We start from the raw sequence: 26,151 nt of genomic DNA, 5'->3' as shown, positions 1-26,151 counted from the left end.
TTAGCTCACCTGAAGGTGACAGGAGAGGAAAAGAAGAAAAATCCCTGCTTTGGACCAGAAACAAGAGAAATGCTCTAAGCTCATTACCATCAGGGGGCCAACCGGCTTTGTGCCCACAGAAATTAGCAAAGAGAATTACAGAATAATGGCCGCCTTTCGTAAACAGGCTTAATGTCTGAACCTAGCTTTGCTGCCTCCAGGTTCCATATTCCTCCTGAGGATAAAAGGGAGCATTGTATTGACGACAATTCAAGATTCTTGATGCCAATAAACAAGCTTGGCATGATGCTTTCCGGAGAGTGGGGGTGGGGATGAGGAATGTATCAAGGCAATGAAAAATTATAACATGGAAGAGAGTTTTGAAAACACAAAGCACAGAAGGCTGTCCCTCACCATGTCAAGTTTCTGTGACTTGGGATAAAAAAAAAAATAAACATATCAAATGTACACTTGAGGAAAATTGCATTACCAGAATCTCCTTGTTGGGTGAGTTTATAACTAAATACACAAGGAGCCTCTTCTGATTGATACATATATTTTTTGGATTATCTCAATTTGATGGGAGACATGATCCCTAAATGAAATACGTATACCATAGGGAGGGAGGTAAATTTTCCTCTGTATAAACAGAACCATTCCCAAAAATTGCTATCAGACTATCTGATTTCTGTCTTGTTGAGGAGTAATATGGCATTATTTGAATAACCAGGAATGCAGAGCACACGCTGACACCAAGCCTGAACGAAGAGTACAGAATAGCAGTATTTTGACTTTTCCAATTGCTACTTTTTAAATGCCTACCAGCTGCTTAGGAACTATGTGCAAAAATGTTTTTATTCTCCCTCTAATAATGTCTCAATCTAAAGGGCTGGATAAATTGTCTCTACGTTTGAAAGATGCATTGGAGGATAGTCTGGTTTAAAATACAGACTTTTGTGACATTTGTAATGTTTACATTGGAGGACAGTGTTTTTGAAGGACCTCAAAAATGTCAGTTTATCTCCAGAACTGATGGAAGTGGGGGCTCATGAGAGGCCATTATGAATGTCAGCCAAGAGGAATTGTACATAATAAAATGCTGTGTGTAAGAAAAACAAACTGTACCAGGTCTGAAGTGGGACTCACAGGAATGTAGGAGCCAGCCATGATAAGCTAAATATGAACAGATTAGCCAAAGGAAGTTCTTTACTTCTAACCATTATCACCTGCCAGAGTAGGACTCAGCCATCGATAAGTTTAAGGGAGGCCTGAGTCTCAGTAGTTTACCCTGAAGCAATACCTGGTTGCAGGAAGGATCATAAACTGAGATTACCTGAGCACCATCCAGGAACAGACCATCCAAAGGAAATGCCTAATGTTCCAACCACTGTAGATAGGATCACCTGCCAGCACATACTCACCAGGACACCCCTAGACAAACGTTAGTCAATCAGGGGTCCTGAACCTCAGAAAGCCTTCACCCCCACCTTAACTACTATAAAAACACAACTCTAACTGAGCTCTGGGCTCTCTGTTTATTCCAATACGTTGGACATGCAGAGAGATCAAGCATGCAAACTTGCATAAAATAAAGGCTCTTTGCTTTTACATATGGGGCTCAGTCTCCGTGTTGACTTTTGGGGGACTTTGTGGATTTGGGCATAACAAGAAACACATTTCAAATTACAGGCACTAGTGTAAGTCCTAGCCAGGTCTCATTTTAGAGGACTCTGGCAGCAGGGGCTACTCACTTATTTGGGTTATAAACAATGCCTTACACTCCCTAAGGAAGTCCAGAGGATGCCAAGCATGTTAGAGTAAATGTGTGGATGCTGAAAGTAAGTTGACCAGAACAATGGTCAACAATGGTTTCCCTCATGCTGGTGACCAGTTTGTTACTGGTTTGAGTCTGGCATCCATGTCAAGATGTTTCTGAGGCATTTTTATGATGTCAGCTCCTACCTCCACTGGTCCATCCCTTAATTATTCTGTATTCTGCTTTTTTAAGTTAAAAAAATGGAGTTGATGACAGAAGATAGCTTAAGAAGGATTGTAATAAGTGGGATAATGTATGTTAAATGCACAGAGGGCATGCATTCAAAAATAACAATATCACAATCGCACACGTAATAGATTCAGTCACTCATGTACCAATTTGTGGTAAATTCCTTAAGATATCACCAGTAACAAATATTAAGAAAAGGCTTATTTGATAGAAGAACTCCATGAGTCTGAATTCATAGCAGTAATGGCAACTTGCTGAGGCTACCATTTAATGCTGATAACTGCTAAAACAGACTACCATATGGAAGATTTTTTCCCTATAGCCCTTCCGTTATCTTTTTAGATTTCTCTAGAGAATAAAGACCAGATTAGGCCGTGAGATCCTTTGTGTTTGCTCTTGTCCTTTATACAACTGTTTAATATGCCTCCTTATTTCCCAGTTCTACATAAATGCAAATAGTAGGAAATTTATTTCTGATTACCTAGTTGGTTTTAGATTGTTAAAATATGAATTAGATGGACCAATAAAAAGAGCAAAAAAAAAGGATCTCCCATTTATAGTATAGGGGAGAATTTAGAAAGTTAAGAATTGGAGAGGAAGTGGGTAATTATTGTACAAAGATTTCTAATTGTGAAGCTCGAGGTTATCCCCAGGTCAGAGACACAAACATTTTCCGACCCAGATTGCAGATTGCAGCCAACCGCATACCAAGTGACATATTTCTTCCAATAAAAAGGATTCTTCTAGATAAGACCAAGATGCTCTGGGGGCACGGTATTTTCACAATAGCCAGTAATTTGTATGTAGAACAGGGATAGCTTACGAGTTTAGGGGGGAAAAGTTGTTCTTTGCTGTCTATTGACATACACAAGGCCTAAGGAAATCCCAGTTTATTGCCTTGAAAACTGTTAAGTCTTGAGTTCATACCTTGTCATATTTTAAAAAATTAGTGTAGGATGTAAATATTACTACCATACAGATATCACATGTTTTCTGAGGTCTCATTTCACAAAATGCTTGAATTAACCTCATTTTATCATTTTCTTGGGGATGCAAAGATAGTAACACCATCACTTAAGGCATTTTGATTGTCCAGTTCCTTGATGCATTGACTTATTTGTGGTATGTATCTGCCCTTACAAACAAAATTTTTCCACATGCAACTTGAAAATTGTTGTAACTGGCACAGCTGTCAAGGGGAGGCACGGGAAACTAATTAGTAAAACAAAACAATAACCTCTTTGCCAAGCTGTTTCCACTTGAAAGATGGTGGCCTTACTAAATTTTATGTTTCAAATTTGAGGATAAACTTGCCCTCCTGCCCATCGCTCTTCTCTCTCTCTCTCTCTCTCTCTCTCTCTCTCTCTCTCTCTCTCTCTCTCCCACCTCTTTCTTCCTCTTCTTCCTCCTCCTTCCTATTTTGTATTGCTCAGCAATTAGAAATCATCAATACCTCAAAACATTTAAAAGGGTGATTTCTGTGAAATGGTTTCAAACTTCAGATAACGTCAGTGAAAATCAACTTAAAGCCTCTCCCATCTGCTCCAGACACCATCACTAGCCCAAACCTTGATGAAAACGTTTAATTGACTTGAGGACAGAGAAAAAAAATCCTGAGTCATTTATTCAAACTGGACTGTTTTAAATAATTACCCTCACTCTTTGAAGACTGATATTTCCGTTGTCAGTGTGAGCCATGGGAACTGAGGCTCTTTGCTTAATCCTTATCCCTATGAGACAGACTTTCCAATATTTGTTGCTATCAAACAAAAGTCATCATTTGGATGCCAAAGTTGGTATCTCACTAAAATTTGCATCTGAGAAATATTGTATTTTGTTGGGTTGTTTTTTTTTTGGGGGGGGGGGTTAGTCTAGTTTGTCCCTGTCTAGGAAAAAGGCACACTTTATTTTGCATGGAAACAAAAAGTAAGCAAAACATTTGTGACGATTTTTAGGGTTAATATACATGCAGATGGTAAATTCCCAATGCAAAAATGAGTTGTGTGGGGGAAAAATGCTGCCATGTGTTTATATACATTTTTCAATAATGGACTTTGGTAAATTTGCAGCAAATTCTCAAAAAGTCTTGAGAATAAAAGCACAACTGAGTAATTTAGAGATGTGTTATTGCACTTGGTTTCTAAAAATGCAGAATACATAAGTTATACATGTAGGCAATTTATATTTTCTGAGAGACTTTGGGAAGTACTTGTAATTTATCTTCAAAATGCTTTTATTAAGAAAAGGGAGAGGAAGGAGAAAGTGTCTATTCAGAAGCTGTTTAGGAAATGAAAGGATGAGGATACTACGATCCAGAATTGCAAGAAATGAAACTAATAAACTGCCCACAAAGAGAGATATACTCCCTCCGGGTTGCATCTGAAGTTAAAAATATGTCCTTGGTTAACCAGAAATGCAGCCTCTAGAGAAAGTGTTAAAATGCAGATTCTGGTGTAGAATGTCTGGAGGAAGGCCTCACTTCTGCATCTCTAACAAGCTCCCAGTTAAAACTCAGTGTTTGCTCTGTCACATATGGTGCAGCCCAACCCAAGGCTAACCGTAAATGCTGTGGTGGGCAGAAAAAGGTCACAAGCTGCTTCATTTGACTTGTTAATTTGACTTGTTTGGTCCCTTGGTTTGATTCCTCTGTGCTGCCTGTATTCCAGAGAAAGCAGTTTTGCGTTTACTTAGGACAATGGCTTCAATGCTATTGTTTCTTTCTCTGTCTGTTCTTCCTATAAAAAATAATTACTTTTGTCACAATATTAATTATTATTGGCAAAAGTAGTAGTGGTAATGGTAGTATAACTGTTACAAAACTATATAACGGAACTCTGGTAAGTGCTCTGTTAAGAATAAGAATTCTCTCATTAATATGCCTTCTGCCACATGAGTCAACTCTCAAAATCTTAATCTGTCCTCTTCAAACCACATTCCAAGCCGTTTAGCCACCCCAATAGTTTTCTTACATGGTTCAAAATTTCCCCTTGAATTTTTCCCTTCCGTTCTCATTCAAGAGTTTTCTCTCTTTCTGAACATGGGATATTCAACTGGCTCTAAGAAGTCAATGGTTTTCTGTGTCAGTTTTGTCTCCTCATCCTGTTCATGGAAAATAATAATAGAATAAAAATTGTCAAACCTACTCTGAAATACTTGAATATAGACACAAAAGTCTTTTAGAAGTTCAAATTGTGGTCTTCAGACTGTGGTTATCTTAAGACTCTATGGACAAGGTGTTCTTATTTTAACTTAGTAAACTTCAATGTATTTAGTGTTTTCTCAGCATCATTCAAATGTTAGTTTGGGAGTTCAGTATGCTAAATTGTACAATGTGTACTCTGTTCATGGACTGAAGCCCGGTGGGAAAACACACAGGCCATACATCACAGAAGAAGGAAACCCACACCTCAGGGTTTCTATATGAAATTAGAAAAAAAAAAAAGTGGGGGGGTTTGAGAGGAAGCCTTTTGACAGATTGAATTCATGATATGAGCCATCTTCACGCCAACATGGTTCTCTTTTAAGAGCTATCATTAAGAAGAACCTATTGTGAATTAGAGCTTCTCTTTTAATTACATCTGTAATTATTAGCTGCCTGCTGGGACATCTCCTTCCAAATAGGTGTCTCTTTCCCAGAAATTTAAGGTAATTCTTCAAAAATTATAGTACATCCTTTCAAGGAATCCAGGGTCCATAGACAGACGCCTTAAAATTACACTGAGTGGTAATTCGGGATTAGCCATTCTCTTCTGGGAGTGCCTGTGGGTATTGAAGTGTTGAAGCAATTGAACAATATGTGCGGCCTAGAATTCTGTAGGGTGAGTTCATCCTTCTATTAACATTCACATCACTTATTATTCCCAATTACATTCGTGTGCATCACTGGTGATAACCACATGGATTATTCATTACATTATAACCTGAAAATTAATGAAAAATTGGAGACTGAGAAATAAGGGAAATAGGACTGACTCAGAAACTGGTCCATATGGGGAGTCAAGAATCTCACACCAAATCCTAGTTGGAAAAAGAAAACCCTTAATGACACTGCCAGGAAAATTTAGGATTATTACTGGAAGAAAAATGATGACAGATCCTACAGCGTCACATTCAGAAGAAAAATAATGCCTGGCACTAGACTAATGCTCATTTACAAAGCAATGGCAAGCAGGAGGGGGGAACCGTCCTTTGAACTGATCTTCATCCATCAAAATCACATGATGCACCTCAGTACATGTTGAGTAGAAACCTCCATTTATTCATAGAGAAAGTACTTGCATTAGTTTTAATTATAAGCCTGAAATAGTCTATAATCATCTGGAGAGAAAGTATCAGTGAGGGATTGCCTAGATAAGAGTGGACTATGGATATGTATGTGGAGGAAAGTCTTTATTGAGAAAACCTGCCTACTGTGGACAGCACATTTGGCTGGATTTTTGAGCCTTGGGTGTTGTGTAAGTATAGAAAGGAGGCTGTCACAAGTAGACATGTAGGCATTCATTTCTCTGGTTGACTGTGATTGTGACTTGCTACTTCAAGTTCCTGCTTTGACTGTTCAATAGCCTGGGCTCGTAAGTAGAATAAGCCTTTTTTCCTTCAGTGTTTGTTCTTATTGGGTTTTAGCATGGAATGTTTTTATCACACTACCAGAAATAATACTAGAAAAGTTTATTCTAGTATATCTCATGAAAGTATATGAGAGTAACTTCACTGTGAGACGTTTTCCTGGCCCTAGCTGTGCTTTCCCATGGTGCCATTTTGTTAGATTTATAACACTTACGGGATAGTTAGGATGTTACTTATAATTTGGTTGAGGGCTATTTAATAATAGAAACTATATTATGCTTTGATGTATTCAAATATTTCAAAAAGCATATTGCATTCATTAGATTGTAATCAGAGACTGTGCTTTCATTTCCCAGCCAGCCAGATCTAAATAATCACACAGAAACTATATTAATTACAACACTCTTTGGCCAATGACTCAGGCATATTTCTAGTTAGTTCTTACATCTTAAATTATCCCATTTCTATTAGTCTATGTGTAGCTATGAGGCTGTGGCTTACCAGTAAGGCTCAGGCATCTTTCTCCTTCAGCAGCTACATAGTATCTCCTTTACTCTACCTTCTTTTTCCATGCATTCAGTTTAGTTTTCCCACCTACCTATAGTCTGCCCTTCTATAGAATAAAGCAGCTTCTTTATTAACTAATAGTAATAAAACATATTCACAGCATACAGAGAAAAGTCTTTCTCAATTAGGTAGTCTATTTACAGAGATAACCTTAATTCATATTTACTTTACAAACAGGATTTCAAAAGATAAGGTATTATGGAATTTCTGAAACATTTTCAAAAGCACTTCCTTTTTCTTCTAATTACTAATAATGCACCTCTTCAATAGGCCTGGAAATCCCCCCATGAAAGTGTTTTCTAAAAGTTTTATCTCTTTGGCATTATTCAAAAAAATGGGCTATGGCTACCACAGAATTTGCTAAAAGAAGAGAAAAAATATTAATTATTTCTTACTATGTCATAACTTAAAAAAACAAAATGAAATGTAAAAGTACCTTTAAAATGGAGCTTTATAATATTCAAAAGTCTGTTATATGAGCAACTGAAAATGAATACATCCAGAAAAACTTACATTGGGCAGAAAGATTGTTGATCGCCATGTGAGCATGCCAGAAGAGACAAAGAAGCAAATGGATCTAGTAGCTGCCTAGCGGGGACATGGCTGATGCTTGTGACCAGGGAAGAGATTTTTTGTGCATAAATAAAGTTTTCAGTTTACCATAGCCAACAGCACTCCATTCTGATTCCTACTTACTGGAATGAGTGCACGACTGTGCTCAGATTTGGACTACAGCGACATACTGGTGGCATCCATAGGATTCTGGAGTTCTTTGTACCCATGTTCTTCTCAATACATTAGAGGATTCTTTGTTTGCATGTCTAAAAACTTTTATATGTATATCAAAAGTTTAATTTCTGTGTGATAATGAAGTTATGTTCTTGATTATGCTAAAGGTGAGGGCTCCACCATTCACTCTCTGAGTAATTTCTCATCTTCATACTGCTGTTTGTTTCTCTTGCTTAACCACTTTGTCATCGAATGAGGTCTAGGAAAAATAGAATATGTGTATCAGGTTCTATTTTATATTAAAAACTCTCCTCACTTCTGTCTTTACTCACAGAATTTTCTATGTGTGTGCATATACATATTTATCTATCTCTCTAAATATATATGTATACATGTATTGATTAAAGTCTATACCATACTGTGGATATAGGTCTGTGGACCCATGCATGTATGATTGTGTGTATCAACCATTAATTGTATCGCAATAAGAGTGATTTCAACTCCATGACCTCTCTTTTAACAAGATCCTTTGCATTTGCTGATTTTTTTTCATTCAACAAACTCTTACCCTCATCACAAACTTTCAAAGCTAGCATTCAAATCTGAATTTTGTAGAAACAAAAACTCACATCAAGGTTAAGGACAAAACAAATATCAAAGGGTACAGCTATGATTTGAAACCATGTCATTCATACTTCAAAATACAAGCGGTTGCTTGGCACATCACTGTATTGCTTTTTCAGGATACAAGCTTTATGAAATTGGGAAAAATTCTAGTAAAAACAATAATATCCTCATTTCTAAATATTGCCTGGCACATAACATATATTCAGTCAATGGTAGTGAAATAGAACCACAAATAGGTAATTAAATCTCCCTTCCACTCTCAATGGGGCAGAACCTGAGGATCTGGTCCTTTGACTCTTTGTTTCTTTGTTTTGGTTTTGCTGGTGTTGTTTTTCTAGAATATCAAGTTCCTCCCACACCATCATCAAGATTAACAATTATTTTCCTTGGAATTGGTCAACTTATGGGAACAAATGGTTTATTTTTTCATTGATAGTTTTATTTTGTTTCTATTTATTTCTCATCTTTAAATATTCTGGCTGTCTCTGGTATATAAGTGCAAGAGACCAAGGGGGAAAATTTGGTACACTCTTCAACTTGTATCTGACCTTGTTGTTTCAAACACCCTCAGGGAAAATTTCATTTATCTTTTGCCTTATGGGCATGTATTACCCCAGTTTTCAGTATTCTGTGTGGCTGTAATCAAAGCCCTTCATCTAGCAGCATCTCTCTGCTCAGCTAACTTCCTCACTGGATTTTCTTCTAAGCCACTGGGTTATATTTTGGAGGATCAAAGTAGCTGATAGACATGCTTCTCCTTAAGCCTACCAGCCTTCTGCCGAGAACCACTGAACTCTCTTTCTACAGGGCTCTTTTCCATCGCTTTGTTACCCCCTCATGACCCCAGATCTCATAACACTAATCAATAGAGAGGTCCCTAAGTTCTTTTAAACTGTTTCCAGGCCACTACAAGTCTAAAAGTTAAACTTTTTTTCTCCTACTTTGAACTTTCTTTGGAACCAGATTTCTGAAATTTTACAGACTAATTTCAAATGTTCAATGTTTAATTGTTTGCTTTTTGGAATTTGTGTGTCACCCTCCACCTTCTTTGCAAGATCCTTTTGGATGTATCTACTAAATAAAGTAAACATTAATAAGGTTTTATTAATGGAATTTTGGAATCTGTGCTAGAACTCTGAAGTTACATCCCTTGTGTCAATTTCTCAACTCTTGAAGTGGCTCTGGAGTATTTGTGGATTTGTCTAAACAGCCCCATGCTGGAGACAGGTGCTCATCATAGACAGTGGAAAAATGGAACTATCATGCTTTCTTAGCTGGGAGTAAATTCTTCAAGAGACTTTGCTTAGGAAATAACCATGAAAATAATCAAAACTGCCATGGATTCCCAGAGGCTCTGGATTCTGTCTCTAAAATCAGAGATTGGCGTGTAAAGGGTTAAGTCAGTTTTCACCTAAACACAAATGAAGGAGAGGAAGAGAAAGCAGAGTCAGTAGACCCCTGGGGATTTGAAAGGACTTAAATGTTAGCACTAACATATTGGATCTAATTCTCAGCTTCAGAGGCAGTCAGGGCAATCACTCCAGAGATCAATGTGTGCTCTCCCCTGGGGACACACACACTTCTGCCTTTCCTATTCCATTCCCCAAACCTCATTTCTAACCAACTGCCCAAGACAGAGAATAGTTGTTGTGTTTTGTTCTTCTTCTTTTTTTCTGTGAAAAATTCATTTAGGACATAACATCATAATTCTCCACTCCCACTCATTTTTCTTCTTTTTGTGAAAATCAATAACCTATAGGGCTGAGTTTTATGAAGGCTGAGGCAGTTAAGAGAAAATAAAGGAATGAATCTTTTGGCTCATCATATTTCACACACCCACCTGTTTACTTCTTTTGTGCCAGCCAGAAGAGGTTCGGGAACACCTAGGTATAGTTATCAAGTATCTGAGTAGCATGCATTTATAAATAGAAAAAAAAGCAGGTCCACCACAGACAGGTATAGAAAGACAGAGAAAAACAAAAATGTGGCAGGTTTTGGAATTTGCTGTACTATAGTGGTATATTATTTGAGTTTTAATAAATGAAGCTTCCCTGAAGATCAGAGTGCAAAGCTAAGCCACTAGAGGCCAGGGAATGGTGACTCACACTTTTAATTCTAATGTTTGGGAGTCACACACCTTCAATTCCAGCACTAGGGAGGTTGAGACAGGAGCCATATTGCTGGATAGAGAGAGAAATATAAAGGGAGAGAACAAGGAACTCCCTAAAGTATGGAATCTAAGGTTTTGTGGAGACTCAGGGCAGTCTAGGCAGTTTGAGGATTGCCCCTTCAGTCTTAGCATTGGTAGAGGTAAAAGGTCTCTCTAGTGACTTACTGCTCTGCTTCTCTGATCTTCAGGCAAGCTTTATTTATTAAAATACAAATAAAGGGTCACTACAATGTACACTCTAGTTTCAATGCTTATTTTCTTTTCGTCTTTAATCCCCGGGTATTGGTATCATTTTGTGATGTTCTGGAAACTCTTTTAGATGGTATGTTAGTTGGAAAAAGTAGGTCACAGGGAAGGTTCTCAGGATTATGCCTACATTCTAGCTTACTCCTGAGTTCCTGATCGTCAATGATGTGAATAACTTCCACTATATAATCCTGATGCCATAAGATGAGTTGCCTGATCATGTCTTCCAGGTCAGGATAGACTGGGCCATTCTGAATGTGGTAGCCAAAGTAAATGTTTCATTCGTTACATTGTTTATGACAGATATCATAAATTAATATCAGCATAGTCTTAAAACACTAAATAAGAGGATCACAGTTGAAAGTACTTTGGAAATATACCAGAAATCTCTTGATTTCATCTTAATAGGAGTATAGGTAGAAATCTTACCCTCTCTGAACATACGGTGTCATGAGCAACAGCAGACTGAATGTCACTTAGCTTGACAAGGGAATGTAAAATGTATTCAAGTAGGGAATAACAGTGATGCTATTTGGAGAACAGAATTGTGCTCCTGGTATTCGAGGAAGGCAAATCCTAGAATAAAGACAGCAATATTAGTGAAACAAGGAGACTGAGAGGTACTATAGTTTTAAAAAGAAGAAGAAGAAGAATATTTAGGGAAAAAAGATTAGGCTGCACGGTGAGAGGCAAAGATTCACATAGATAGACTTTGGCTTGTAATTTTAGAAGTTAATATCCTTTCTGAGGTAATTTTTCCATATGGTTAATTGCTATCTTCTCTGGATTTTCAATGTGATTTGTACATGTTCTGTGTAGAAATTGCCTTGGGGCATAATTGCAATTCCTTTGCTTTCATATTCTTTTGTACTAAGTTGTTATCATAATGGAAAAAAATACCAACTATTTCTAAATAAGCAAGAGCTAGCAAACTAGTTTTGGCTTCTGGTTCTCCTAGGATCCTATGCTGGTTGTCGCTGTGAAAGAAGACAGGCCTAATGTTTGCTGGGTCTTTCCAAAATAGAAAGCCAAATCAAGTCCCAAGAGCAAGGCAGCTTTTAGACCTAAGCATCAAAACTCAATGGAAGCATCACCTGCTAAGGAGGGTAAACACAAGATGAAACATCTGTATAAATATTCAGGATGATAATTAAAATATATTTTGAGCTCAAACTATGCACTGACATTATACTAAATGCCTTCATTTGTTAATCCTTGCATCAGTGTTAAGAGGAAAAAGTTCAAAATTAGAAAGTCTGCATAAATAACTTTTGTTTTACTGATTGTGTCTTCCTTCTTCCTCTCAATAAGTCTCTATTAAAGTTATAACAAGGGCCTTTGAAGTGTGCATTCAACACAGGGAGATGAAGTGGGTGTAAGAAGATGCAGTGAAGGGCAAATACACTATATATTCTTTTCAAGGATAGGAAGAAGGTGAAGAGTGGATGCCTCCTTAGCTACATGAAAAAAGTTTTAGCCCAAGTGGTCCCCAACCCCAGAACTGCCTATACTGTTCCATCACAGTATAGTATCATTTATGGAAAGCCTGTGTGCTAAAAAATGAACCCGGATACATTTCAGTGTGATTCCTCTAAAGTTAAACTGAAGTGGCATACCAATACAGAAGCATTGGGATTTATCATTTGGTATTTCCCATCCATTTTATACATTGAATCCTCTTTGTGTTTAGTTTACAAAGGTATATGAGTTTTGGGTTGATTGAAGGCATAGACTGTAAAGTCTGTGACAGTCACTAGCAGTTCCATGACAAAGTCTTTGGGGAATGTAATAGGAACCAGAAAAGCAGCCGTCTTCATCATTGTGAGCCTTATAGAGTATTTGGCTCCTGCTTCCCCTGGAATTGACTGGCAAGCAAGTGTAAGCTCTGTGCACAGAAGCACTTGACAGAATGGTAGATTCAAGAACATATGGATAGTCCTCATAGACTGAGAGGGATCCTCTTCTTGGCGTTACACAGATTGCAACTAGCCAGGAGCCCACCAATGGAATGGTGAGGAAGGTGTCCATCAGAGCACATCTTTAGTCTGGTTGTTAAGGAAGACAGTTTGGCTTCAGCTGGTTTACTGAAGCTATTAAATACATGGGCATGTGGTTTATACCTACGATCCCAGTACTTGGGAAGCTGAAGCAGGTTAGCCTGGGTTACTACACATACCCGCTCCTGACACTGGCTTAGGTCTGAGGATGTGGTTATTTACAGGAGTGATCTCTTCAAGCTATTGTTCATCATATGGTCATGATTATATGCACTTTAACATGAACTCAATTCTTAGAAAGCTTTAACTTTCAAATCATCGATGTATAGTAAATAGCAGTACACTACACTGCCCCACTATCAAATGGACAATAACAGCCATGATATGAGGATGCAATTCTAAGTCTGAAAGTTATTAAATTCTGAAAGAAACTGATAAATATTCATTTTCCCCTATCTTAGTTTCTGACTTTTTAAAGCAACATGTGGTTGAATGGTCAGACAAATATAGATTCTCGTCCTTTTTCATTCCAGTAAGTGGGTTAAGAGTCTCCTTTTCAAAAACATGTCTTCTGATATTGGGACAGGCCACAGTATAGTTTATCTGGCATGAAATAAAAAACAAATGGATGCTGTGTTTTTGATCCCATCTACTAAAGCAAATTTGGATACTATAATTTATCTGTATCCATGTGCGATGCACACATTATCCACAATACACAATATTTAATTCCAAAAGATGACCATTCTACTGGTCATCTCAAAAATGTTGTAGGAGAAAAGAAAAATAAGTCTTGGGAGGAAAAAACTGATTCCATCTTACTTTCAATAAAAATCCTCTTTTTAAGAATCACCAAGTTCCTCCCAAATTATTTATATTGCTTTAAGTGGTTACTTTCTATTTTGGGATATATATATAGTGTTTGTGTGTGTGTGCATGTGTGTATGGAGAGAGAGAGAGAGAGGAGGGGGAGGAGGAGGAGGAGGAGTGGGGGAAACATAATGAAATGGTTTACAAAGTCATTGTATACAAAATTTCTTTGGATAAATGCCTCTGAGGGGATAATTTAGTCATATTTATAAGATCCAGATTTAAAAGTCAAAAATCAAAATGTACCAAAGTCACCTATTTTTTTAAGTCATGGAAAACCTCATATGTCACCTGCTTTCCCTCCACTCCATTATCTATGATAAATTATCATCCTGCATAGTCCTACCTTCTTCTGGTGATGAGAAATCTCCTCTTTTCTAAGGAGGCACTGTGGAGATGGCTTTACACTGCACAGCCTTTCATTTCTCTTCTCTTGACACAGAATTTACCCATCTAGTCCTTCAACAGACCTTGATTAAGCCAGGGCCTTCTCTTAGCAGAAGAATCTTACATTGTGAGTGCAGGCTAATTCTAATTCAGTGACATGTTCAACATTGACAATTCTCCTGTCTAAATCTACATATTCACTTCTATGCAAGGATCTTGGTAGTTTTTAGTGAAGCAGAACCTTCACCCTGAAAAAGACTTCTAAGCTTGAATATTATTGTACCAATTTCTATATGATTACATCATGGCTTATTCTTTAAGTAACTCCAGAAGTCACATGGAAAAGGAAAATTGCTGCACTTGATTAACTCATGGCGATACATACCTGTAACCCCAGCACATAAGTTGACATGTTCAGAGAGCTACAAAACCAAGACCAATCTGAGCCACATCAATCAAGTTCCAGGCCAGCCAAGGTTATATAGTGAGACTCAATGAAAAGACAACTCTAAAAACAAAAACTACTACATGATCTTATTTATGTAGGAATTCATAAAGCACAAAATAGCATGGGATTAAAATTAGATTGAGAGTGGAGAGAGAAAGAATAGAATTGGTCACCAAATGTAAAAAGTCTTAGATACATATAAGGAATGACTCTAAGACCGATTGTCTAGCAGGGTGTCTTTAGCCACAATAACGCTGTGCATATTTTAAACTGAGGAAATTTCAAATGTCTCATTATGAAAAAAATAAGTAAGCAAAGTGATTGCTATGCTAATTAAATTCATTTAATCATGGTATAATATTTACATACATCAAAACATCTGTGTCTCATAAGTGTTCCATTTCCTATTGACCATGGATATAATCATAATGAATTAATGATAGCTAATTTACAGATTGTCTCTGTTTTTTAAGAATCGATTATCCGAGAATATCCATGATTACCAAACAGTAAGAATCAGAAGGAAAACATAGTCAGTGGGTAGTGGTCCATGAAGACTGATCAATTGCTTCTGTCTAGGAATTCTTCAAAGCTATGCATATATTTCTGAATTAAAATATTTTCCTCTGGGAGGGAACACAGAAGTTTATAAAACTCAGGAAATTCCTGAAACTTACAGCACTCACAGGTTTCCTCCCAAGCAGTAAACAATTGCTCCTGAGCAGAGTCTCTCACAGGCAGAGCCATGGACAAGTTGTATAAGGAGATTTTTTTTCCTTTTTTTTTTGGGGGGGGGGGTTCCAGACAGAGTTTCTCTGTAGCTTTGGAGCCTGTCATGGAACTACCTCTTGTAGACCAGGCTGACCTCAAACTCACAGAGATCTGCCTGCCTTGGCCGCCCGAGTGCTGGGATTAAGGGAATGTGCCACCTCTGTCGAGCTTGTGCAAGGAGAGTCTTTGGAAGCAACTTTCTCTTGTTAGTCTTCAACCATGCTAGGGTAGGCATTTCACTGCTATGGCTGCCTTTGAGTCATACATGTTTCTGTAGTTAACACCAATACACACAATGGTTCATGAAGCTAGAGTAAATAGAATCACTTCTTTGCTCTGTTGCAGTTGCCCTATCTTTGATTAATAATCATTTTTGCTGTCACCCCAGAAATATCACAGAAAAGCGTTTTAAGGACACACCTGCTAATAAGTCTAAAAGTCTATGTGCACTTGCAATCTCATTATTCCCACTTTTAAAAGGCAAAGTACTCCAAAACAAATGTCAACTCACAAGCTTCAGCTGAAGTTTAGACTCTAAAAAAACTGTGTGCAGCATAAGCGTAAGGTAAAGATTAAAATAACACTTTAGGGGCTAGCTTAGACATCCTTGTTTCTTGCTTGTAAAATGTAAGAGAAAGATTTGCTCCATGGCTTTCTCCCCCAGCTCTCCACAGACGGCATGCTGGATGCAGGTGGACCTGGCCCGTGGCAGTTCTGTCGCCCTAGTATTCTGTAATGCAAAGATGCATCTCAAGGCTCCAGATTGCTACAGCAATCAGAGGAAAAGCATTTTCCTTTAAGTGACCAAAGAACCCAGACTTCCTGGAAGATTCCCGATTAAAACAGTTGTTCTCTCCCCACAAAATATTTCTGTTTAAATGACTCATCTTATAGGCACACTTGCTACTCCCATAACACCTGAAAGGAGGGTGAGAGTCACTTCTTCCATGTCAGCAAAGTTCAAAGAAAAGTCACCATAATAGCCTGAGCTGGAGTCACAGACAACATGAAAATGTCCTTGAAACTCTGTAAAGAACAAAAGCTCTCCAAAGATTTCTGAACGATAAATTGTTTTATTTGGGATATGAATTAGAGCTATTCATTATACCTATTAATTTTTTTCTTTGGTAAAACAATTTTCATTTTAAAGGTGAAAATTGATGTGCATGTGATTGGAGATAAAAGAGTTGATTCTTTCCTGGCCATTAAGAACACTTTTCTGAAACAAAAGGGAAAACTTTATTGGAAATATACATTGATGTTGTTTTATCTTGTCAACTTACTAAACAGTACTTAATTAGAAATTCTTTGTTGCATATATTTTAAGTTAACAAATATAAATTGTATATATTTATGGCATAAAACAGGATATATAAAATGCATATGTAACATTGTGTGTTGGCTAAATATAACTACAGAACATATGTAGTACTTTATATTTTTCTGTGAAGAATCTCAAACTTCTCTAATTTTCAAGTATATAAATATGTTATTAACTACATTGTGACTATGTGCAATGAGACTCATACTCATATTTCCTGTCTAACTGAAATGTGAGTCCTTTGACTAGGGATGAATTTTTCCTCATTTGACCAATGTTTTGGCCATTGTTCTATTGCTGTGAAGAGACACCATGACAAAAGCAACTCTTAAAAAAACATTTCATTTGGGGCTTGTGTAAAATTTCAGAGACTGGGCCCAATATTCTCATGGTAGGGAGAATGGCCGCATGCATGGTGCTGGAGAAGTAACTGAGAGGTACATCCTGATCCACTGGCCAAGAGAGAGTCCTGAGACTAGAGTATGCTTTTGAAACCAAGTTCAACAGGATTGGCCAACTTTCTCTAACAAGGAAACACCTCCTAATCTTTTTCAAATAGAGCCACTCCCTGTGAACTATGCATTCAAATGTGTGAGCCTGTGGGGGCCACTCTTATTCAAACCACCTCACTTTGTAATGTAGAAAATTTAGAAGCTACTATTAGGTTCCTAGACCTGGGAACAGCTTCCATCCACTTTAGACTGCTCACATGCATAGAGCTTCAGGCATGTCTTCTGTTTTCAGGGCTTTTTGTTTGTTGGTTGGTTGTTTCCTTCAAAAGAAAAAGTAGTTATCAACTTTGGTTATCTTTGTTCTAAAGAATTGTTATCCCTGAATAGGTTTCTATGTTTGCTTGCTTGGGAGATTATCAACTGTCTTAGTTTAGAGGCCACAGCTTTAGGAGACAGTCATCCATGGGGTAACAGTGATGAGGGATATGTATGCATATATGCATCCTCTTGCCTTTACAGAGAAGTTATGACAAGTATACAAACAACTGTCCCTATTCTGAGAAGGGTTCCAACATAAGAGACAAGGAAGCAGGAGCCCAGGACATGATTGAACATTAGATCAGGTTGAATAGATGGCTTTAAGACCTCATGGGAGCTCTGAAGACAACCTGTTTCTACTAGAGAATAGAACACTATTTCTGTTGGCACAGCCAATGCTGCAGCAAACAGACTCAGAGAGAAACTTAGCTGGCATCTGGGAGGTATTTTAAACTATTCCAATTTCTACCTTTACTAGTTTTTCACATTCTTCCCTTTCTAATCACTTATTCTCATCTGGAAGGATGCCGGAAAGCTTCGTGCTTTCCTTCTTCTCTTTAGTAACTTCCTCACATCTTATATGAAGATCCTATTGTTGCCTCAGGTCCTCATGTTGCCTTCCTTATATCTTGTTTCTTACATTTTTAGGAACAATTAAAGTTACTGTGACTAGAACTTATACCTATTGTTTGCATACTCTAACCAAAACATGTAGGCTTTACACATAATGTAGACCCAGGCAGGGAAATCTCTAGCCTGGGTCTACATCATCATGGTGGAAGACTTGCACTAATTGTCTGCCACAGTAAAATTCACACCTCTGACCAAAGTTAGACTCCCTAATTGTTTGTAGAAGGGGCTAACCTAGGCTCAAGACCTGTTAGTACAGGCTTCTGCCGCTTGCCTTTCATGGCCCTTGCTGAGTTCAAAGGTCTCTTGCCAAGGTAGATTAGGACAGGCAAGCCTGAACAGATTTTCACATGGAAACTGCCCTCCTTAAGCTGGATGTGTTAATAACTGTGACAGTTTTTGAGTTCTGGCCTGTTCAAATCTGTATCAATTGCCTGGGTTAAGCCTTATTGCTGTCGCAGGCTGTACATCCATCCTGGAGGGGTTTACTATCAATCATGACAGGATCCACCATTTCAAACCTGTTAATTTAACTCATCTTTCAAAGTGTTGGAGAAATTTCAGAGGGAGAGAAAGGGGAGAGTGTATAATTATAGAAATCTGTTAAATCAGTTTAAACTACACCTGTGTTGTATGGCTCGAGCCTCTGTTCTCCATGAGTGCGCCCTGCCAAATCCCTTAGCGCCTTCAAGTGTTTGGGCAGATGTTATCTTCACAAGGACTTCAATTCTGACCACTAAAGTAACACTTGAATTTGTTCCTATCCTGTTACCTTTTCTTGATCCCTTTCTTTTTACCCTGATCTTGTTCTAATATCCTATAACACGTAGTTAATTATTATATGTGCTCATCACTACCCACTTCCCCATCACTGGACTCTCAAAACTGTGTGCATTGCAATTTAATGGTTCTTATTCACTGATATATTTAAATTTCTTGGGGTAGTTTCAGTCATTAGTAGGTATCTAATGAATTCTTTTGATGTGGTAAAAAAGATTAAATAAATACTGTATCCTTACCAGACCCTGGGTAAGTCATTGAAGAATTACTCACCTTGATAAAACAGGTATGAGCATATGTCAGGAGATATGAAAGGATGCAGAAACACCTATGGATATGATACTCTACCACATAGAGATTTTGCTTAAGAATGGGTCTCAGAGTAGTTGGTATTGTAGAGAACCTCATCATGATCTTTACTGTGGGAAGATCTGAACCAAGCTGGGATCATAAGAACCAAGAGTTTGATATGATCAATTTGAATATGCCTGTATTCTCTTGCCTATGTCTCATAATCATAGCCTATATATGTTCCAAGTTCCCAGAACTGAGTTCAGCTATTTAGGAAGGAGGAGCACAAAAGATAAATATAAACCTTCGCATCAAGGTGCCTACATTATGAACCCAGGAGAAAACAAGAGAATAATGACAAATGATGAGATGGCAAGAAAAATACACAAAGTCCAGAGGTTTACTAAAGGTTAAGATTCCAGTTCTACTCTGGATATTGATGAGTGGATAGTGACTGGTGGTTTCTGCCTGGGATATTTATGTATTTTATATTTATGTATTTTATGTATGTGTGTACCTTATCTGCATGTACATCTGGACACCAGAAGGTGGCATAAGACAGTTGTGAGCTGACATGTGGGGTACTAGGAATTTAACCCAGGACCTTTAAAAAAGCAAGGAGTGCTCTTTATCACTGAGCCATCTCTCCAACCCATCTACCTAGGATAATGTGAGGCACTGTAAACAAATCAGCACTGTGCATTGTAACAAGACTTGTAGATAGACAATGTGGGGAAACACTCAGATGACCTTCAATATCTTTTTCTATCAATGGAAAAAAGTTAAAGTGGCAGAAAAATATTCTATGTGGGCCTTGACGCATCTGAAGGAGCTTGCTAAAAGATGTTAAAAGATAGCTTGGGGGGGGTGAATTGACTGGTATAAAATTAATGGAATTCAGGGGCAGATATTAGAACCACTAATTTAGGGAATCAAACAAAACTAAAGCTTCCCAAAGGAGGTGATTTATTTAGTGTCAGGGTGTGGCTGTTTCTCTTGGTCTTTCTTCAAGTACATAGGACACACACTTGACAATGCACACATTAACTATGAACTATAAGAACCTCTGCAATAATGAAAGCCATGACAGTCTAGCCAGTACCAGTCAAAGTACTTATTCCACTTCTTTGTTTTGAGCAGGAAAGCTCTGTCTGATATTTAGTTTCTACATTTGACTTGACACATTCTGGAGTCACCGGGGAAGAGGGAACCCACAGCTGCCTTGATTCCATGAATCTGTGCCCATAGCTGTGTGAGATTATTTTAACTGATGATTGAACTGGGCTGGCTAACCCACTGTGGGTGGCCAACCCCTAGTCTGGTGGGTCTGGAATGCATAAGAAAGCTAACTGAGCATGAGCTCATGAGTAAGGCAGCATTCCTCCATGGTAGCTGCTTCAGTTCCTGTCTAAGTTGCTGCTGCCTTGAGTTTTCTCAATGAAGGTTTTATAGCCTTGTGACCTGGAAGTATAAGCCTCTCCTCCACTAATCATGGTATCTATCACAGCGACAGAAAAGCAAAGTAGAACACTGATGTTTTTTGAAGACTTGCTTATAAAGGAAGGATTTATTGACTTGCCTTCTGAGTTTGGGGATATGAATCAAACAGTAGGATTAAATCAAACAGCTTATTTGACTCTGGAGTTCTTAGAAATGATACAGTCATTGAGGAAATGACAGAGAGAGGCTTAGATGGAGAGGGTCAGTAGACAGTCTATTCCACTCCTTCCTCTTCCAGATACCAGAGTGTGGTCTTGGACCACTACATAGTACTGCCATGAGTCCATTTGTAAAATGGGAATAAAAGGATTTAGGTCCCTGTGTTGTCAGAAGGTTCAAAGGGCCAACAGTACATGAAAGCTTTGAACTTCTTTGACTTCTACTACTAAATCATCTAGGTGGTGTTTGTTGTTTCTAATTAGGATGCTACTTTGGGGGATTCACTGTCTATAGCACTACTATGTTAGACCATGGGAAGAACAGACATAAGAAGCTTGAAAGCCCTGAGCCCACTCTAGACCTGGTACCAAACAAAGTTCTCATGTAAAACAAATACCTGCTCTTCAGATTTTAGTTCATCAAGAAGGTGATGGATAAGGCCAAATATGACAACAGAGATGAAAAAAGTTTAAAAACGCAGGTCTTTGTGTTTCCATTTTCTCCAGCACCCCAACACAGAGGCCAGAGCAGTACTAGAAAATATTGCTAGAGAAGAACTGTGTACAGAGAGAAAAATGACTCTTGAGATAAGAACCACATAGGGGTTGGAGTTCGGCCTTCCACTGATATCCCCACCTCTGCTATTGCATGTCTGTAGTACCTGGGCTGAGCAGGTACAGATGAAGCAGCCTATCTTGATCACAGTGTTTGGCTAAAAAGAAGGAATAATGTCCTCCCAGAAGAAAATATAACATGATGGAAATATGACAGGTAAAGTACCTACCTGTCCCTCGAATGCAGCACTTAACTTACTGAACTGTAATTGCAGGAGTTACTTATCTGTGTTGCCTGCCAGATCATAAGTTCACCAAGGGCAAGAGCTGTATATTTTTTGTGTCTATAGACACAGCATCTTGTAAGGTGTCTGGGACAATAAATATTTGCAGAATGTAAAAGGTAACAAATAACTGGGTAAAAGTAACAGTGTGGACAAAGCAAAACCAATGCTCTTCTGTTAAGTGTCATATCTACATTATTTCAATTAATCAACCCCAAGGTAGGATGTTAACATAGACATTTCTATCCTTGTCTCATAAATAAGGAAGCAAAATTTCAAAAGAATAAAAAGCATGAACAGTCCAAACAGCTATCATTCAAAAGTACTAACTGCCTGGTTCTTAGTCTCAAACCCATCCCCTGTTACCAGAAATTCTTAGGAGGTCTAGTAGAGTGGCCATGGATACTATGGCAATCAAGGTCCCTTATCAATTAGTTTCATTAATGAAATAATTCCACTAAAGTTTAAAAGAAAAGCCTCAGAGTAGACATGTAAATCTTTGCAGATACTTCCAGAAGAAAGGTGGAGAGGAGAAAGAGGAAAGGCCATATTGTTTGAGAAATCTGCGTGGAGGTCCACCCAATGGTGAACAATCAATCACATTGCAGGAGCTTTGAGTAAAGAGTAAAGAAACCCAAGGTACAATAATACCATACTTAGATTCTGGCCAGCAGATCATGGTGCCTTCTGAGGAATATAGTAAGGGGTGGTAATCTGTAAAGGGAAAATATATTTTCTCATTAAAAGGTTAATTATTCCACATATCTCATTAACAGAGCTTAAAATGAGTTCTTCTTCCTAGGGCTTATCCTACTTTGAGCAGTAATCTCTGAGACAAGTAATTGACTTGTCCAACTGGAATCCTAGATCTCTACCAAAACTAGATATTTCATTTTCTTGACCAGAAAAAATGGAAATATCCATAGTCCATTTTTTAAAAAAAAAAAAAAAGAGGGGGAAGTGGTACAGAATTGTCTGTATTCTGTCAATCATATTTTAAATAAAACACTGATTGGCCAGGCAGGAAATATAGGTGGGAAAACCAGACAGGAAGTAGAAATGATGTAATGAGAACAGGAGAATTCTGGGAAGGAGGAAACTGATTCCTCCGACTCCTGCCCAGATCACCGAAGCAGCAGGATGTGATCTGCCCCACTGAAAAAAGGTACTGAGCCACATGGCTAATATAGATCAGAAAAATGGGTTAATCAAGATGTGAGAGTTAGCCAGTGAGAGGCTAGAGCTAATGGGCCAATCAGCTTATAATTTATGGAGACCTAGGTGTGATTTTCTTTGTGGCTAAACAGTTGTGGGGTACCGGGCAGAACAGAAACTCCAAAAGAACAAGCCTGGGGCCCTGCATGTTATAAATGAGAACAGGAGAATTCTGGGAAGATGAAGCCTTATTCTGCAGTTGCGACCTAGCCACAGAAGAAGCAAGCTGTGACTGCATTGTCAAATAATGTACCAAGCCACATGGCTAAGATAGATGAGAATAATGGGCTAATATAAGTTGTAAGAGTTAATAAGAAGTCAGAGCTACAAGGCCAATCAGTTTATAACTAATGTAGAACCCTGTGTGATTTCTTTGGGACTTAACAACTGTGAGACCGGGCAGGACAGAAACCTCTCAGTCAGCAGAAGGAGAGAGAGAGAGAGAAAGAGAGAGAGAGAGAGAGGAATTTTGAATGCGAGTGGAGGAACTGGGCATGTAAAGAGGTGGGAAATGATCAGTGGCCAAACCTCCAGAGCAGCATATGCTGCCTTTCCCAGGGAGGTGTCATCTTTGAAATCTGTGAGTGTCTCTGTGCCAGGAGGAAATGGATAAAAAGGACAATTTATGAAATGGCCAACCACCCAACATTGAGAGTAGCTGTTCTCAGGAGCCAGCCTCATATGGAATTATATCAGTCTGAGGTATTTAGTTGTACAAGACAGTGGAAACAAGGATACCATAAAGAAGTAAAGGTAAATACTTTGAATAAGAGGAAAGGAATGAGAGACAACCAGATAGTCAGTCAGACAGAAAACTAAGGGGGAAAAAAAACGCCTCTTGTGTATCCACTGATTGCCTTGCTTCAAAGTATTCAGATGAGTATGAAGAATGATGTTGACTCAACAGAATGTTAAGTTTGATGTTTGTTAGAAAATGCTAGCCAGTTCAAAGCCTCAGTGTCTGAATATTTAACACCATCCTTGTCCTAGAGTAAGTGTTGATTAAATATTAGCTTCCCTTCATTTTTCCTCTCCTTTACAACTGGGTACCTCCTCCCTCATTTCTGAATGTGCACTGAAACTTCTGTACGGCAATATAGTGCCTGCAGCATCATTAAAAGCATTTGCATGTCCAGACAAAGATTTCCAGAAGGTAATGAGAGTCTAAAGACTTGAAACATCTTGATTATGAAGCATATAATTTATTGCATCCACTTAGGAGAAGAGCAGATGGGGGAGGTGGTCATGCTTTCAGATAGCAGGCAATAGGAAGTAAAAGTGAAGGAACCCTAGCGATTTAACTAAAACTTTAAGGAAATAATGTAAGAGCAGTCAACTGAATGTCCACTTGCATAAGAACTACCAAGATCTTCATTGAAAGTTTGACCACTTCGAAAAGTTCACTATATATAACTAGACCATCAGACATTAGGAGTAGCATGTGGGGGTTACACAATCTGTGTGTGTGTCATTGTCACTGTCAGTCTATTAAGCACACAGACATACCTTGAGCTGTAGATGTCTGTCCCATAAACCACAGCTTATTGATAAGGGATCAGGGATATGTTTAGGAGTGAGTTAGTGTCACGTGAACAACATGAGACCTCTACCATTTGTGCTATCCAAAAGGTTCTGAAAGAAGAAGTGACATTATTGTCATTGGAGCTTTTCACGTCTTGTGTTCCCTCATTAAGTCTCAAGCCTGTTTCACTTGTTGTGAAAGAGATGCTCTCATTGGCTTTATTCTTTTAAAGGAGCAATGCACCATGAAAGATGAGAGAAAAGAATAACCATTAACTCAGAGCTGTGTGTTTCTCTACTTCCCCTTTTTCCAGGTATGATGTTTGCCTATTGTTCTGGCAGTTGTTAAAAAACTTGTTTATATACAGAGTTGTGTTCTAGGCTCTATTCTTCAGTGTTACCAGGCAAAGCAAACTCATACCCTGGATCACTACTGATATGTCAAAACCCTTCCCCAGAGCATCTGCCTCCATGACTGACCACATAAAATAAATTAGTACAGGACAGCAGGAGCATGGGGGCAGGAGTTATATTGTCTCCCCAATCTCTGTGAAAAACACCCATTGGTAATAATGGCTGTAATGTGCGCAAGCGAAGGAAATACACTTCTTTATTAAAATAAAATGATATCTATAGTAACTTATGGTATAAAATCAAAGAGCAGAATTGCTGTTTGTCTCTGAACAAACTCTTTTTGTTAATTTTTAATTTATTTATTTATTAAAGATTTCTGCCTCCTCCCTCCCCCAATCAAGTCCCTCTCCCTCTTCAGCCTGAAGAGCAATCAGGGTTCCCTGCCCTGTGGGAAGTCCAAGGACCAACCACCTCCATCCCGGTTTAGTAAGGTGAGCATCCAAACTGCCTAGGCTCCCACAAAGCCAGTACATGCAGTAGGATCAAAAACCCATTGCCATTGTTCTTGAGTTCTCAGTAGTCCTCATTGTCCGCTATGTTCAGCAAGTCCGGTTTTATCCCATGCTTTTTCTGACCCAGGCCAGCTGGCCTTGGTGAGTTCCCGATAGAACATCCCCATTGTCTCAGTGTGTGGGTACCCCCCTCGCAGTCCTGAGTTTCTTGCTCGTTCTCTCTCTCCTTCTGCTCCTGATTTGGACCTTGAGATTTCGGTACGGTGCTCAAGTGTGGGTCTTTGTATCTGTCTCCTTTCATCGCCTGATGAAGGTTACTGTTCAGGAGGATGCCTATATGTTTTTCTTTGGGTTCACCTTCTTATTTAGCTTCTCTAGGATCACAAATTCTAGGCTCAATGTCCTTTATTTATGGCTAGAAACCAAATATGAGTGAGTACATCCCATGTTCCTCTTTTTGGGTCTGTCTCACCTCACTCAGGATAGTGTTTTCTATTTCTGTCCATTTGCATGCAAAATTCAAGAAGTCGTTGTTTTTTACTGCTGAGTAGTACTCTAATATGTATATATCCCATACTTTCTTCATCCATTCTTCCATTGATGGGCATCTAGGTTGTTTCCAGGTTCTGGCTATTACAAACAATGCTGTTATGAACATAGTTGAGCATATACTTTTGTTGTATGATAAGGCATCTCTTGGGTATATTCCCAAGAGTGGTATTGCTGGGTCCAGAGGTAGGTTGATCCCGAATTTCCTGAGAAACTGCCACACTGCTTTCCAAAGTGGTTGTACAAGTTTGCATTCCCACCAGCAATGGATGAGTGTACCCCTTTCTCCACAACCTCTCCAGCAAAGGCTATAATTGGTGTTTTTTATTTTAGCCATTCTGACAGGTGT

The sequence above is a fragment of the Chionomys nivalis genome, chromosome 1, assembly GCF_950005125.1.
Source record: "Chionomys nivalis chromosome 1, mChiNiv1.1, whole genome shotgun sequence".
NCBI classification, from domain to species: domain Eukaryota; kingdom Metazoa; phylum Chordata; class Mammalia; order Rodentia; family Cricetidae; genus Chionomys; species Chionomys nivalis.
The sequence above is the reverse complement of the archived record's forward strand: the minus strand, read 5'-3'. Positions refer to the sequence as shown.